The following is a 16,812-nucleotide window of genomic DNA, read 5'->3' as shown; positions in this document are numbered from 1 at the left end:
CCAGTAACAAAACGTTCAGTATAGGTTGAGAAACCACAAGCTAAATCAGCAATTTTAACGGCCAAAATAGGGGTAAAGGAGCTACTTGTAAACAATTTAATACACTCCAGCAGGTAAAATGGATCAGTGGGAACAATTTAAATGGGAGAAAATGTTTGGGTGAACTGTCCCTTTAAATTTAATTAAAGGTAGGCTGACACTCAGATTGACTGAGATAAAAATGAGATTGGTTTTGATTTAGCCATTCTGAAGTTACTGACCAATCAGTGGACTTTCTGCTATTTGCAGGCTTCTCATTGGGGGCAAGATTACATATGCAGCGTCGAAAAAGGAGAAATTTTACTCCATTTTCACCTCGCCACACATAGGCAGGCGCAGCAAGCCATGCGCTGAGTATGTGAGCACCGTAACTCCCGTAACTCCCTGAAAATATTAACTAACACCTAACGCACACGCAATATCTATCTAGCTGTCAACCCCCACTGCAATAACTAATAAAACTATTAACCCCTAATCTGCCATTCACCCACATCTCAATCTACCTAATAAAACTATTAACCTCTAATCCACAATTCACCCACATTGCAATTAACCAAATTAAACTATTAACCCCTAATCTGCCATTCACCCACATCGCAATAAACCTAATTAATCTTTTAACCCCTAAACCGCCAAACCCCCACATCACAATAAACCTAATTTATATACTAAGCCCCCTAACCTAACACCCCCTAAATTAACCCTAAATTACATACAATAATACAATACTTAATTACAATTAAAATAAAAAATCCTAACAGTACTTGAAAAAAAACAAAGATTAAATTAAAATAATCTAAAATTACAAAAATTTAAAAAGTCTAACATTACAGAAAATAATAAACCAAATTATCAAAAATTAAAAAAAATAAACCTAATCCCTATGAAAATAAAAACCACCCACCAAAATAAAAACACCCCCTAATCTAATACTAAACTACCAATAGCCCTTAAAAGGACTTTTTGTAGGGCATTGCCCCAAGTTAAACAGCTCTTTTGCATTAAAAAAAAAATACAAAGTCCTGTCTCTAACAGTAAACCCCCCACCCACCAAACCCCCCAAAATACAAAAAACCTAACACTAAAAAATCCTAAACTACTCATTGCCCCTAAAGGGGCATTTTATGGGCATTGCCCTTAAAAGGGCATTCAGCTCTTTTACAAGTGCCCAAAATCCCTAATCTAAAAAAATAAAAAAATCCTAGGATGAGAGCTACGCCTATTTAGAAGAAGTTTCTACGTAAGCGCCAACTGACACCACTCTGCCCGGAAAATGGTGAAACCCTAGCTGTCACCAGTGGTAAACGAATCAGAAGAAGCGGAAGAACCAGGCGCCAACTAGCGAAGGCTTGGTGGGATTTGAAAGTTAAAATAAGAGAAATTTATTGCTAAATTAAAACAATAGCATGTGTTGATACAATAAATACAATAAAATTACAATAAAATTCCTAGTCTGTGGATCCAAGACTTTTTACAGGGTAAAAAATGTTGCAATAAAATAATCAGTACAATGAAAAATATATTGGGTACATGTGAATAAAAATAGTACTGGTAGAGAAAATGGAAGAGCATTCTCAAAAGATATATATATATATATATATATATATATATATATATATATATATATATATATATATATATATATATCCTACTGTACTTTAGATAAGACCCTGCTGCAATCAGAAGTTATACAAAATTGTCCATAAGTTGATGTTCAGTACAATGGGTATAGGTATTAGTTGTAGTGGTGAGATAGGAACTGATATCGAATACTGAATATTTAACATTTGACTGTTGTTTTCTGAGTTGTGTCCTAATGTGATGATCCAAAAAGTGCAATCCAAAGATAACTTGAAAACCAAAAATTACTGGTGAAATCCAAAAATAAAATAAAGTCAAATGTCAAAATCCAAAGTAGACAAAAATTGCAAAATAGTGTCCGGAAGATCCAATGTCAAAAGACAAATTACCTAAGGGAATAGCGTGGGTGAAAAAATGTGTAAACCTAGGTGTGACAAAAAAATGCTATTTCAGCACCAAAAACAAATGAACCTCAAAAAAATATATATAGTTCCAATGCGAAAGTGTGGGTGAATGTACGTGAAGTATATGCAAAAGGTAGTGTAACACAATGTGCTATTGTAGCACCAAAAAACAATGTGCTATTTCAACACCAAAAAACAATAAGTCATAAATTGTAAATCCTGAGGTGAAAAATGGATTGTATTCCAAACCTTTAGACACAGAGGATCAACTCACACAATGGGAGAACAGTCCATAGTGGATAGTAGAAGTGTAAAACAAAAATAGCAAAAAATAAAAAAAAAAAAATAAAATACTGATGAAAAATACCTGTGAAGAAAAGAAATAGATAAAATGTGTAGCAGGTTTTTCAAAGGGTGCTCCAGTAGAAACAAACTTACCAGTACAAGGTCTACGCGTTTTTTTTTTTTTTTTGTTGTTGCTATTTTTGTTTTACACTTCTACTATCCACTATGGACTGTTCTCCCATTGTGTGAGTTGATCCTCTGCAATAGCACATTGTGTTACACTACCTTTTGCATATACTTGACGTACATTCACCCACACTTTCGCATTGGAACTATATATTTTTTTTTAGGTTCATTTGTTTTTGGTGCTGAAATAGCATTTTTTTGTCACACCTAGGTTTACACATTTTTTCACCCACGCTATTCACTTAGGTAATTTGTCTTTTGACATTGGATCTTCCGGACACTATTTTGCAATTTTTGTCTACTTTGGATTTTGACATTTGACTTTATTTTATTTTTGGATTTCACCAGTAATTTTTGGTTTTCAAGTTATCTTTGGATTGCACTTTTTGGATCATCACATTAGGACACAACTCAGAAAACAACAGTCAAATGTTAAATATTCAGTATTCGATATCAGTTCCTATCTCACCACTACAACTAATACCTATACCCATTGTACTGAACATCAACTTATGGACAATTTTGTATAACTTCTGATTGCAGCAGGGTCTTATCTAAAGTACAGTAGGATATATATATATATATATATATATATATATATATATATATATATATATATATATATATATATATCTTTTGAGAATACTCTTCCATTTTCTCTACCAGTACTATTTTTATTCACATGAACCCAATATATTTTTCATTGTACTGATTATTTTATTGCAACATATTTTATCCTGTAAAAAGTCTTGGATCCACAGACTAGGAATATTATTGTAATTTTATTGTATTTATTGTATCAACACATGCTATTGTTTTAATTTAGCAATAAATTTCTGTTATTTTAACTTTCAAATCCCACCAAGCCTTCGCTAGTTGGCGCCTGGTTCTTCCACTTCTTCAGCTACGCCTATTTAAACAGCCAATAGGATGTCAGTAGCTCTCATCCTATTGGCTAATTTAAATTTGAAGATTTAAATCAGCCAATAGGAATGCAAGTGATGCCACATTTAAATGCGTAACTTGCATTCAATATTCAGTGTACGGCAGTGATCGTACGAAGAGGATCCTCCACGCTCCATGGCTCTGTGGTCGCTGGTCTTCAGTTCCGCGGCATCTCCGCTCCGTGCTGCGCTGGCTAGGTCCTGGATGAAGATGGAAGATGTTGCTGGTTCCAAGAAGACTTCACTGCGCCTTCTCCACCAGACTTCAGGAACGTTGAGTACCTATTTGTGGCTTAGAGTTAATTTTTTTCATTTTTTTTTATTTTTTATTAGGGATTTTGGGCACTTTTAAAAGAGCTGAATCCCCTTTTAAGGGCAGTAAAAGTGCTGAATGCCCTTTTAAGGGCAATGCCCATACAAATGCCCCTTTAGGGGCAATGTGTAGTTTAGGAATTTTTAGTGTTAGATTTTTTATTTTGGGGGATTTGGTGGGTGGGGGGTTTTACTGTTAGAGGGGGGACTTAGTATTTTTTTAATTTTTGATAATTTGGTTTATTATTTTATGTAATGTAAGATTTTTTATTTTTTGTAATTTTAGATTAATTTCAACTTATTTTTTTTCTTTTTAAAGTAGTTTATTCTATTTTTAATTGTAACAGTATTTTTTTATTTAGGTAATTGGGGTTAATTTAGGGGGTGTTAGTTTAGGAGGCTTAGTAATTTAAATAGGCATTGTGGGGGTTTGGCGGTTTAGGGGTTAATAGATTAATTAGGTTCATTGTGATGTGGGTTAATGACGGTTTAGGGGTTAATAGATTTATTAGGTTAATTGCGATGTGGGTGAATGGCAGGTTAGGGGTTCATACAAATATTAGGGAGATTGCGATGTGGGTGAATGGTGGACTAGGGGTTAATAGTTTAATTAGGCATATTGCGATGTGGGGGGTTCTCAGTTTAGGGGTTAATACTTTTGTTATTCGTTGCAATGTGGGGGGAATGTGGATATAGGGTTTTTTACGTGTGAGGTTTATTTTTGGGAGGCATGTTAGACTTTTACAGGAGATCTAACATTTTGTTTTATTTTCTTAGGCGCCGGCAGTTTCTAAAATGATGTAAGTCACTAGTGACTCCTGAAATTTATATTTACGTACATTTCTGGACATCGCTAGTTTATCCGACTTACAGCACTTAATTATGAACTGCAGGATTTATGTGATTCCCCGATGTGCAAGGGGAAGTTACGTGCGCCGCAGGTTTCAGCAGTTACACTGAAGCCCGCCTGTATATGTAAGCTCACCCTGGGCTGCTAATTGGTTTCACTTCCATGTCTCCTGGTTGCTAATTTATCCATGTCTATGAAAGGGGAGTTGTTTTATTGCACCTAGAGTAAGACATACCAGAGTAATAGTTTTGGCTGTGTCACTGATATAAATGGGCTACTATCACTTTGACTTTTATATAGCTGAGCCACACAAGAAATGTCATCCACAGAAATGCAAACAGCACATTTTACAATATAATTCTTATGCACATTTTGAATAATACAGTTTAACTTTTATTAAAATGTTAATAACAATAACAATAACATTATTGCAGCTCTGCTGCAAAAAAAGTTACTAAAAACATTACACTGGCTTTGGAGCTAACATCAAAAAGGTTCCAGTTACCCTGAGCAGGCTGAGACCCACAATTTTGGGCTGCAGACCCTGTGGTACTGAAGTATTATATATATATATATAAAAACTCAATTGTGATATACTCCTCTTCACACCAACTTTTTCTGGTGCAGTATAGAGAATGACTCTTTTGATGTTCCTTCTGGAGCAGTCGTCCACATTTTCCAGCTAGGGCTCCAGGTATATTATGTAATTCACATAATCACTACCACAGATTAGGCCAAGGACTGGTACAGAGGCACACCGAGCTGGGACCTATAACTCCTTTACTGATTTACCGATTTGGGCAATAAAAGGGAACTGGGGGAAATTACTGCATCCATTAAAGGGACAGTCAAGTCCAAAATAAACTTTCATGATTTAAATAGGGCATGTCATTTTAAACAACTTTCCAATTTACTTTTATCTTGATATTCTTAGTTGAAAGCTAAACCTAGGTAGGCTCATATGCTAGTTTCTTAGACCTTGAAGACTCTCTAATCTGAATGCATTTTGACAGTTTTTCACCACTAGAGGGCATTAGTTCATGTGTGTCATATAGATATAGCTCATGAATGTGAAGTTACCTAGGAGTCAGCACTGATTGGCTAAAATGCAAGTCTGTCAAAAGAACTGAAATAAGGGGGCAGTTTTCAGAGGCTTAGATACAAGGTAATCACAGAGGTAAAACGTGTATTATTATAACTGTGTTGGATATGCAAAACTGGGGAATGGGTAATAAAGGGATTATCTCTCTTTTTAAACAACAAAAATTCTGGTGTTGACTGTCCCTTTAAGGGTGAGTAAATAAATGGATGAGGAGAAGGAAGAGGTTCCAGCTATAATCCAGGTGGTCTGTTAGCCAGAAGTCATTCAGTTGAATTCTTCATCAGAATGTGGAAACATTGCAGAACTGACAATGGGTTAGTTATGGTAAGATAAAAAGAATAAAAAGAATAATACAAGGAGCGCCTAAGAGAAGGCTAAGGTTATATACACTACGCTAAAAATCTAAAGTGATAATGAAATACAACATGGGGGTTTGGTTAAGCACACCTAACAAAAACATCTTATATATTAGCACACATATTGTGGGAGTGCTGCCAAAATGACCAAAGTAAATACAAGCAAAGAAGAAAGTATTGGTGCACATCCAAACAAATGAGACCACATATTATAAAATGCTGCAAAAAATGCCTGCAAAAAACTTTTTACTTTTTAAAAAATTGGGATCTTAGTCACACAATATGGCCATAATCTGCTCAACCAGTCACCACTTACAAGGTGTCCCAAGATAGACTGGTCCTAACGCTATAAATGTCAGCCTTACTGGGCTGAATTATTCGATTCTAATATACCAACACTGCAGTACTATGCTTCAAATCAAGACTGCATAGAATGAAGCTCCCTGGCTTTATATATATATAGCTCAATTACACTGTATGGAACACACCTGAGCAGGGTGGTGTGCTTTAACCAAAGGGATCTCCCTACATTTAAGACATACCTAACAAAAACATCTTATATATTAGCACACAGTGCTGCCAAAATGACCAAAGTAAATACAAGCAACGAACAAAGTATTAGCACACATCCAAACAAATGAGACCACATATTATAAAAGGCTGCAAAAACTTTTTACTTTTAAATACTTTAATACTACAGCTTTGTAGCCTAAAACTCATGTCTACTGACTTTAGATGGCGTAACAGATCTTGTCATTTTAGGCTGTAACACCATTTTTTTAGCCAGAATGCAAAACTCGTAATACCAGCGCAATGGGAATCCCATTAAAAAACATCATATTTAAGAGTGCGGTACTGAGGTTGCGTTACAGGCTAAAAGGCTTGCGGTACAGCTATACCGACAAGACTTGTAATGGCTGCATTATGGGCCACGACGCTGCTATTTGACTTATAACGCTCAACTCATCCCGTAATCTAGCTGAATGTGAGGTATTCAGAAATAGGCTTACCATATACTGTCAACATGTTTCGACCTTATAATAGACCTTTATCAAGACTAAATATGGTGTGTATTGGTAGCCTTTTTATATTAAATGAGATGTGCTCGTTACCCAATTATCTTTGGCGCCAAATTATTGGGGCGTGTTCTAGTGACGCTTTGTAATGGCGACTCTAAGCAGAGGGAGATTACGGCGACCGGAAGTGACATCATTATAACAGCATCACTTCCTATTTCATATTATATGTATTTATAGCCATTTGTCTATGAGGTCATATTTGCCTATTGTCTGAGATCAATATGACCAATATCTCTGTGTTGAATAAAGAGAAAGAAAGACTCCCATATACTAACGTCATCTATCTGTGTAACATAATCTCACATCTCAAAACGACTGGAAGTGGCGTAAAATAACAAAGCAAAATAGAATAACAACAGAACGTTACTTCCGGTATGTTTGTATTGGGTAAGAGAAATTTGATTATGCGGTAGTGTATCGATCTATAGCTATCAGGTAATCGTAACCAAAATAAAAATAAAAAATGACATATACTAAAAAAACAAATAGTACTGTCATAAGTGGATACTACCATCACCAGATGCGACTGGAAGTTATGCAAATATCGTAGCGTCACTTTCGGTTTCAGTTATGTACTTCATATTTATTCTTCTCTTTTTACCAAAAAAGCTGAGTTTTAACTAATGAAAACATATGTGGACTAACAACAGGTCTGTACAAGGTAAACCATAATACGAGACAAAGTTACAATACAGTTTAAGAATACGGTACATTATAAAGATACAGTGCAAAAATAATGGCATATTAATAAATGGCATATTTATGAGTCAACAGAATCAAAAAGTACCATTGTAAAGAGTCTTAATTTTATACAGAATATTGGATATATAAAATCTAAAAGGATATAAAAAATATACAAAATCTAAAAGGTGTCGACTGTCGAGTCTTAACACAGAATCTCATAAAAAGTATTCAGAATAGAGGGACTTTTTAGTTAAACTCGAGTCTGATAGAAGTAAGATTGAGATTATTAACTATTTGTGTCCCATACAGCCATACCAAGTCTAAGAGACAGCTATCTATACACATGTGCATGTGCATTTTCATGTATGGGGCTACTTTAAGACCCGAAGATATACAGCTATACCTCACTTTACAGCGCTTCACTTTACAGTGATTCACTAATACAGCGCTTTGTGGAGCTGAAGTTCAACCTCCAAGGATTTTGAAACAGTGCTGTAATCATCATGAGATTGCAAGAAAAGTGACTGTCACCATTTTGTTATGCACAGTTTACTCTTTTAACAGCATTGCAGTGCAATCTGTGTCTCAGTGCTATAGTCTGTCACTATTTTACAGGTACAGTATTTATTGAATACTAATTGAATACTTGCTGCGCAAGGCCGGATTTCCCATTAGCCACAGTAGGCATGTGCCTACAGGCGCATTGCAGTGAGGGGCGCCTGCCTGTCAGTGTATCTTATGTTACAGCAGTCCAGGGAGCCATGAAGGAGAGAGGGGCAAAGATTAAAACTAAACCCGTCCCCTTTTTGCCAGGCATGTTTACTGTTAAAGTCTCACTTTTATTTTATGTACTTCTGTTGCCTCCCTCACACAGCCAAGCTCCATGCTGATAACTGTGGAGCAGACACTTTTTGTTGAAGGAACGAAGGATTCAGGACAGGTTAGGACTGTACAAGGCTTCTAAATGCTGCCTAGAACAACAACATAACAAGCAGAGCACACTTTAACCCCTTGGCTACCAGAGAGGATTACAGTGTATTCACTTGTTATGTGCTGTATTCCTTTTTATAGCCAGGGGGTTACATTCTGCTTCAGGATGTATGTTTTTGTTCTATAAAGGCCTTGGAAGTGAGGAGGTTATGTGGGACTAGCTGCTCTGCTCTTTATTACAAGTTGCCGATTGTGATTTACAACCTTTAGGGCACTTTGACAATGATATTTGTAGACTGTAAGGCTGTTGCTATAAATGAAGAGCTTGATTACTAAAGGAGATTCAGGTTTTTGTGCCTACAGGCACCTGAGATGTAAATCCGGCCCTGTTGCTGTGCTAGTGTTAAACCAAACGTAGCACTATTGCACCCCTAATATATGTTAGTTCAAACATGTTTTCAATATTTTAAACACAGGAAAGAAAGCTAAAACTGCCTTCTTTCACTTTAAGGCGGTTTTCCCTTTACAGCGGGGCTCCAGTCCCTAACCCGCTGTATGAGCGGAGTATACCTGTATACAAATCAAAATAGAGGTAGATGGATGGAGACCTCAGTAAAAGTTAGAACTTATAGAATTATATAAAAGAATAGAGAGTATTCGTGTGATGTACAGAATGTACATAATTAAACATTATAATTCCTCGTTCTGGATATTACCTAATAAATACATAAATATATTTTCACATAGGTCTGCAAAGAGCTAGTATGAACATACATACAATAAGCAAAAACATGCATATATATTGTATTGTAATGGAAGTATAGTATAACTGTTCCTCATATGTTGAGGAGATGTGATATATCTTCCTTATTATTTAGACCTTTAGGATAAAGGCAATGTAAATTGAAAATCCATTTGGATTCAGCAATTAATAACTTCCTCTCGTATTCCCCACCCCTCCAATTTGGTGTATTTTTTTGGATGCCCATATATCTGAAGCTTTTCTTATTTCCTTGGTGATAAGATGTGAAGTGTCTGTATAGGGGAGTATCTGTATTCTTATTTTTGATCTGCAGTAAGTGTTCCCTAATCCTATCTTTTAGCTGTCTAGATGTTTGACCTACATATTGGAGGCCACAACTGCATTGTATCACATATATCACCCCCTTACTTTGGCATTTTATCAATTTTTTAATCTCATACTGGACGCTTGTGTTATGGGAAATTAAATTCTTTGTTTTTACACCATATTTGCAAGCTTTACAGCTGGGGCAAGGGAATAATCCTCTAATCTTATTCCCATATATGTCACTAATACCATGTTTGATCTGTCTAGGTATACTAGGTGATAGTGTATTTTTCATATTGTTAGTTTTTCTGCATACAAATCTTGGTTTAGAAGTAAATTACCTGGAAATGAAGACTGGCGACTTCCTGAAGAGTGGAGCTGTGGAAACCAGTGCACGCTGAGAATGGCGTGGAGCATGGAGTAGCAGCTACCTGTTTGTACCTAAACCCCTTGCCATCTCTCCCGCTGTTGGTGTTGTTACATCCTAGGGAGCTGGGCCAAGTTACCCTGCCTGTGCAGGTGGAAGTCCACATAGGCCATATTATCGGCTCATTCACCAGAGCCGCAACCTAACAGAGCTGCAAACTACAAAGTGTCAAGCCTCAGCACTGATCGGATTTCAATTGGTATCCGGGATAGCGCAAGTATCTAAAGATTGTCCCCCGTTGATGTTCTACGGGGGTGGTTCGCCCGCTGCTAAAGATTGCTGCATTTAAGAGAGCCGTTGGTTTACAGCGTCGGCTACAGCTTTTTACCCTGATAAAGTCTGGTGGATGGGAACAAACATCGGTATAACGCCTGGTCAGGAGGAGCGCTCTATCTATTGACCCTCACATCACAGAGAGCTGGATTAAAGATCTGCAAGCAGGAGCTGTGTGAGAGCTGACTGAGATACATTGTGGTGAGGTATTCTATTCCGCTTAAGCAACAAGGCTATTTCACAGTACCCGTTGAGGGGTAATTGTGCCTCCTAGGGTATAGTTGTGCTATGGTATTTGGCTGCAGGAGTGGTCAAAAGTTGGCGACTCTCTCATTCATCAGCTGGGCAGTGTGAGACTACTATTATTGATAATATCTACAGCCCTTGCTTTGGATCAACTGTCAGCTGTGATGTGAATGTTGTTAATAATGCTAACTGTAGATACTATCCCATATAGTATCTGTTTGTGTATGCCATTCCCTGGATTTGTCCGGCCTCACATAAGGTTTTAGTGGGGCAAATTTAGACATTGTCTATTCATCTTGACAGTGTTAATTGCATCCGGACTTTAGGGGGATATTTCTCAGACGGTTTAAATTTAGTCAATACAGTGTATTGCCTACAGATCTGTTTTTTTGTTCTTTTTACTCTATTTTCCCCATAATTTAAAACTACAAAAATGTTTCTCTGGTTATGTTATTACTCTTTATAAGTCAAAATACTGTAAGTTTTCTTGATACATTTTATACTGCCATTTTTTGTACATAAATTTTGCTATACCATGCTAGACTATGCTAGGTAGTTAACGAACGCAGGATAAAGGGGAAAGAGAAAGAGAAAAGAAAAAAGAAAAAAGGGAGAAAAAGGGGGGGGGGGATAAGGAGAGAAAAAATTCCCTCTTTTCTTTCTTCTGTTTTTTGTTCTTTCTTTTTTTGTTATTTGTATAGGACTTAGTCTTAGTACATAGTACTGGAAACAGTTTCTCAGTGGAGTCTTTATATTTAAAGTTGTACTATCTTGGAAAATTGAAGTGCCTTTTCTTTTTTTTTTTATTATTGGTTGGTAGACCTTGTTCTTATTGTTGGCTACCTTAATGCAGAATATTCCATTCTTCTATTTGTCGTCATTACCCTGATAACATATTAGGTTAGATAGACTAGATCTATCGTGGCAACAGACTAACTATCTGGCCAGGCTCAGGTGCCAGACATCACTGGCTCTTCTTCTTAGTCAGGTGAAAACTAATGCACCCAAAATGCCAGTGAAAGCAAAGGATAAGAAAAATAGAGTAACTGATTCCAGTTCAGATAGTTTAAATGAATCCGCTGCGGCCCCTGCGGACCATCAAGTCTTGTTATCTAAATTAACAGAATTATTCTCTCCTCAATTTGAGTCTATTAAAAGAGAATTGGGTACTATTTCAACTGAAATAAACACATTATCTAATGAAGTCAGACAATTTTCGACTAGGTTACTTGAGGCCGAAAGCAGAATTTCTGACTTAGAAGACCAAATGAATATACAGGAAACTATAATCCATAAACAACAGTCTAAAATTAAGAATATGCAGTTACGTCTGGAGGATCTGGAAGATTGCTCCAGGCGTAATAATATTAGGCTAGTAGGTCTTCCTGAATTGTCTGATTATGACGACTTAATAAAGTTTAACTCTTATACTTTACCACAAGCATTAGGGATGTCAACCCATCTGTTACCACTTATAATTGAGAGAGCACATAGGTTAGGCCCCAAGAGATCAGGTCTAGATGGCACTCCAAAAAATAGAATGTGCATAGTCAAGTTCTTAAAATTTCAAGACAAAATAGAGCTCTTGAAATTATATAAAAAAAACGATCCTCCTGTATTTGGAAATAATAAAATCTTGTTATTTCAAGACTTCTCAAGCGAGACTTCCTCCAAAAGGAGATTAATGGCCCCATATTGTACACAATTGATTAACAAAGGTATCAAAGCGCACCTGCTTTACCCGGCATGAATCTTAGTTGAAGATGGTGATTCTAAACTATTCTTTAATAATGTCACTGAAATCAGAAAGTATTTAGGTATTGAATAATTGCACAAAATGTTTTTTCAGTAATGCTATATTATCCTAAAGAATCTTCAGTAGAAGATCAGTGTTATTACCCATGAATGTTCTCGTTACGTTGAAATTGTCGCATTCTTTTTTATCTTTCTTCTTCTTTTTTTTTTTTTTTCCCCCCTCCCTTCTCCCCCCCGCGCGCCTTCTATAGCCACATACAGGGTTAAGTGACATTTCCCCTGTTATATCTTTCAAAGATTTTTAATGACTGAAGGAATTAGATTTTTGTCATGGAATGTAGGGGGGATTTCCTCCCCCATTAAGCGTAAATTGATTATTAAAACCTTAGCCAAGAATAAACCGGATGTTGTTTTCCTCCAAGAGACGCATATTAATGAACAAGAAGCTGCCAAACTAAGAGTTAAGTGGGTGGGGGAAGTTATTTCCTCATCTGGGAGTGCTAGAAAATGTGGGGTAGCGATTCTTTTACATAAAGATTTGGAATACAAGGTGGTTAAAGTAGAATTAGATCCTGCCACTAGATTTATCTTTTTGCAAATTCAAATTAAAAATGTGAAATTGGTTTTATGCAATATCTACGCTCCTAATATATTTTCTAAGGCATTTTGGGAAGAAATAAGATTGAAGCTAATTCCTTTTTTATCAGAGATTATTATTTTAGGTGGAGATTTTAATGCAACACTATGTCCTACGCTGGATAGACCTTCAAACAAAAATAGAACACAATATAACAGAAATGCAAAATTCCTGAAGCAATTTTGTCAAATGTTAAAATTAGTAGATGTGTGGCGGGTAAAAAACCCTGATATACAGGTCTTTTCATGTGAGTCAAAAGTCCATAGAACATTTTCTCGTATAGATCTATTTTTAATTTCTGAAATTCTTTCTGTGCAAAAGTTAGAGGTGGAGATCGGTGAAATCATAATATCAGATCATGCGATTATCTCATTATTCTTTTCTATAAATGAAAATAGGACATTTACACCTGGATTTTATTTTCCCAGATATTTATGCTCTAATCCTAAATTTGTTAATAAGCTGAAATCTATATGGAAGGAATACTGTTGTTTTAACATGAATTATTTTGAAAAACCTGAAATATTTTGGGAGGCCTTTAAAACGGTGATTAGAGGAGAAATTCAGGTCTATATAAGTATAGCCAAGAAAAAGAATAGAGCATGGGAAATTCAGATTACCAATAAAGTTAGGAACTCTTTTAGAAAATTTTGTTCAGATCGCTCAGTAACCAACTGGAGGAAATATCTAGAAAATAGGAGAGAGATCTCCTTTTAAAACAAAGAGCATTAGACGAAGAAGCTAAAATTAGCATGCAATTTAAAGGCTTTCATGGATGTTCAGCTAAACATCTTGCTAAGTTAACTAAATCTAGAAAGAAAAAAAATACGATTCTTGCTATTCAGACCTGTAATGGTCACTTCACGGAATCCGGAGAAATCTCTGAGGTTTTTTTTTCCTATTATCAACAACTTTATTCGAGAATAGAATCAAACGATCATAATCAAGACGTGTTTTGGGCAAAAATAAAGACGCCGCAAGTGCTCGCTGATGATTTAACGTTAATTAATGCACCTATCTCTAAAGAAAAGTTGAGAAAAGCTATAGACAATCTTAAACTGAACAAAGCGGCAGGCCCGGATGGGCTGCCAGCAGAGCTTTATAAATGTCTCGGCGAAGAATTAATTCCTATTCTGGAAAAGCTGTTTAATTACTATTTTTCTTCGGATGAGGCTATTTCGAGTTTTTTCTCCGCAGCTTCTTATAGGCCAATTTCTGTTCTTAATTCAGATTACAAGATTTTAATGGCTATTATTTCTTCTAGGCTCTCTATGGCCTAGATTTAGAGTTTTGTCAGTAACAACCTGCGTAACTAATGCTGGCTTTTTTCTGGCTGCACCTTTTAAATACCTCTGGTATTGAGAGTTCACAGAATGGCTGCGTTAGGCTCCAAAAAGGGAGCATACAGGCATATTTAACGCCACTGCCACTCTCGATACCAGAGTTGCTTACGGACGCGGCCAGCTTAAAAAACGTGCTAAAAAACCTAACACCTGCAAAAAAGCCGCATTCAGCTCCTAACGCAGCCCCATTGTTTTCTATGGGGAAACACTTCCTACGTCTGCACCTAACACTCTAACATGTACCCCGATTCTAAACACCTCTAGCCTTACACTTATTAACCTCTATTCTGCCGCCCCCGCTATCGCTGACCCCTGCATATTATTATTTACCCCTAATCTGCCGCTCCGTAAACCGCCGCTACTTACATTATTCCTATGTGGAATCAGCCAATCAGAATCAAGTTCAATCCGATCGGCTGATCCGATCAGCCAATCAGATTGAGCTTGCATTCTATTGGCTGTTCCGATCGGAACAGCCAATAGAATGCAAGCTCAATCTGATTGGCTGATCGGATCAGCCAATCGGATTGAACTTGATTCTGATTGGCTGATTCCATCAGCCAATCAGAATATTCCTACCTTAATTCCGATTGGCTGATAGAATCCTATCAGCCAATCGGAATCCGAGGGACGCCATCTTGGATGACGTCCCTTAAAGGAGCCTTCATTCGTCGGTAGTCCGTCGGGCCAGCAGGATGTTCCACGTCGGAGGTCTGCAAGATGGATCCGGAAGAAAGAAGATTGAAGATGCCGTTGATAGAAGACTTCAGCCGGATCATGGACCTCTTCAGCTCCCGCTTGGATGAAGACTTCAGCCGGATCATGGACATCTTCAGCCCCCCGCTTGGGCTTGGATCAAGACATCGGAGGAGCTCTTCTGGATCGATCGGTGAACCTGGTATGGTGAAGATAAGGTAGGAAGATCTTCAGGGGCTTAGTGTTAGGTTTATTTAAGGGGGGTTTGGGTTAGATTAGGGGTATGTGGGTGGTGGGTTGTAATGTTGGGGGGGGGTATTGTATGTTTTTTTTACAGGCAAAAGAGCTGAATTCTTTGGGGCATGCCCCGCAAAGGGCCCTGTTCAGGGCTGGTAAGGTAAAAGAGCTTTGAACTTTAGTAATTTAGAATAGGGTAGGGCATTGTTATTTTATTAGGGGGCTTAGAGTAGGTGTAATTAGTTTAAAATTGTTGTAATATTTTTCTGATGTTTGTAAATATTTTTTTATTTTTTGTAACTTAGTTCTTTTTTATTTTTTGTACTTTAGTTAGTTTATTTCATTGTAGTTATTTGTAGATATTGTATTTAATTAATTTATTGATAGTGTAGTGTTAGGTTTAATTGTAGATAATTGTAGGTAGTTTATTTAATTTATTTATTGATAGTGTAGTGTTAGGTTTAATTGTAACTTAGGTTAGGATTTGTTTTACAGGTAATTTTGTAATTATTTTAACTATTTTAGCTATTAAATAGTTCTTAACTATTTAATAGCTATTGTACCTGGTTAAAATAAATACAAAGTTACCTGTAAAATAAATATAAATCCTAAAATAGCTATAATATAAATATAATTTATATTGTAGCTATATTAGGATTTATTTTACAGGTAATTATTTAGCTTTAAATAGAAATAATTTATTTAATAAGAGTTAATTAATTTTGTTAGATTTAAATTATATTTAATTTAGGGGGGTGTTAGTGTTAGGGTTAGCTTTAGGGGTTAATACATTTATTAGAATAGCGGTGAGTTCCAGTCGGCAGATTAGGGGTTAATGTTTGAAGTTAGGTGTCGGCGATGTTAGGGAGGGCAGATTAGGGGTTAATACTATTTATTATAGGGTTAGTGAGGCGGATTAGGGGTTAATAATTTTATTATAATAGCGGTGCGGTCCGCTCAGCAGATTAGGGGTTAATAAGTGTAGGCAGGTGGAAGCGACGTTGTGGGGGGCAGATTTGGGGTTAATAAATATAATATAGGGGTTGGCGGTGTTAGGGGCAGCAGATTAGGGGTACATAAGGATAACGTAAATAGCGGCGCTTTGCGGTCGGCAGATTAGGGGTTAATTATTGTAGGTAGCTGGCGGCGACGTTGTGGGGGGCAGGTTAGGGGTTAATAAATATAATATAGGGGTCGGCGGTGTTAGGGGCAGCAGATTAGGGGTACATAAGGATAACGTAGGTGGCGGTCGGCAGATTAGGGGTTAAAAAATTTAATTGAGTGGCGGCGATGTGGGGGGACCTCGGTTAAGGGGTACATAGGTAGTTTATGGGTGTTAGTGTACTTTAGAGCACAGTAGTTAAGAGCTTTATGAAC

Source organism: Bombina bombina, chromosome 4 (assembly GCF_027579735.1).
Source record: "Bombina bombina isolate aBomBom1 chromosome 4, aBomBom1.pri, whole genome shotgun sequence".
NCBI lineage: Eukaryota > Metazoa > Chordata > Amphibia > Anura > Bombinatoridae > Bombina > Bombina bombina.
This window is presented reverse-complemented; position numbering follows the sequence as displayed.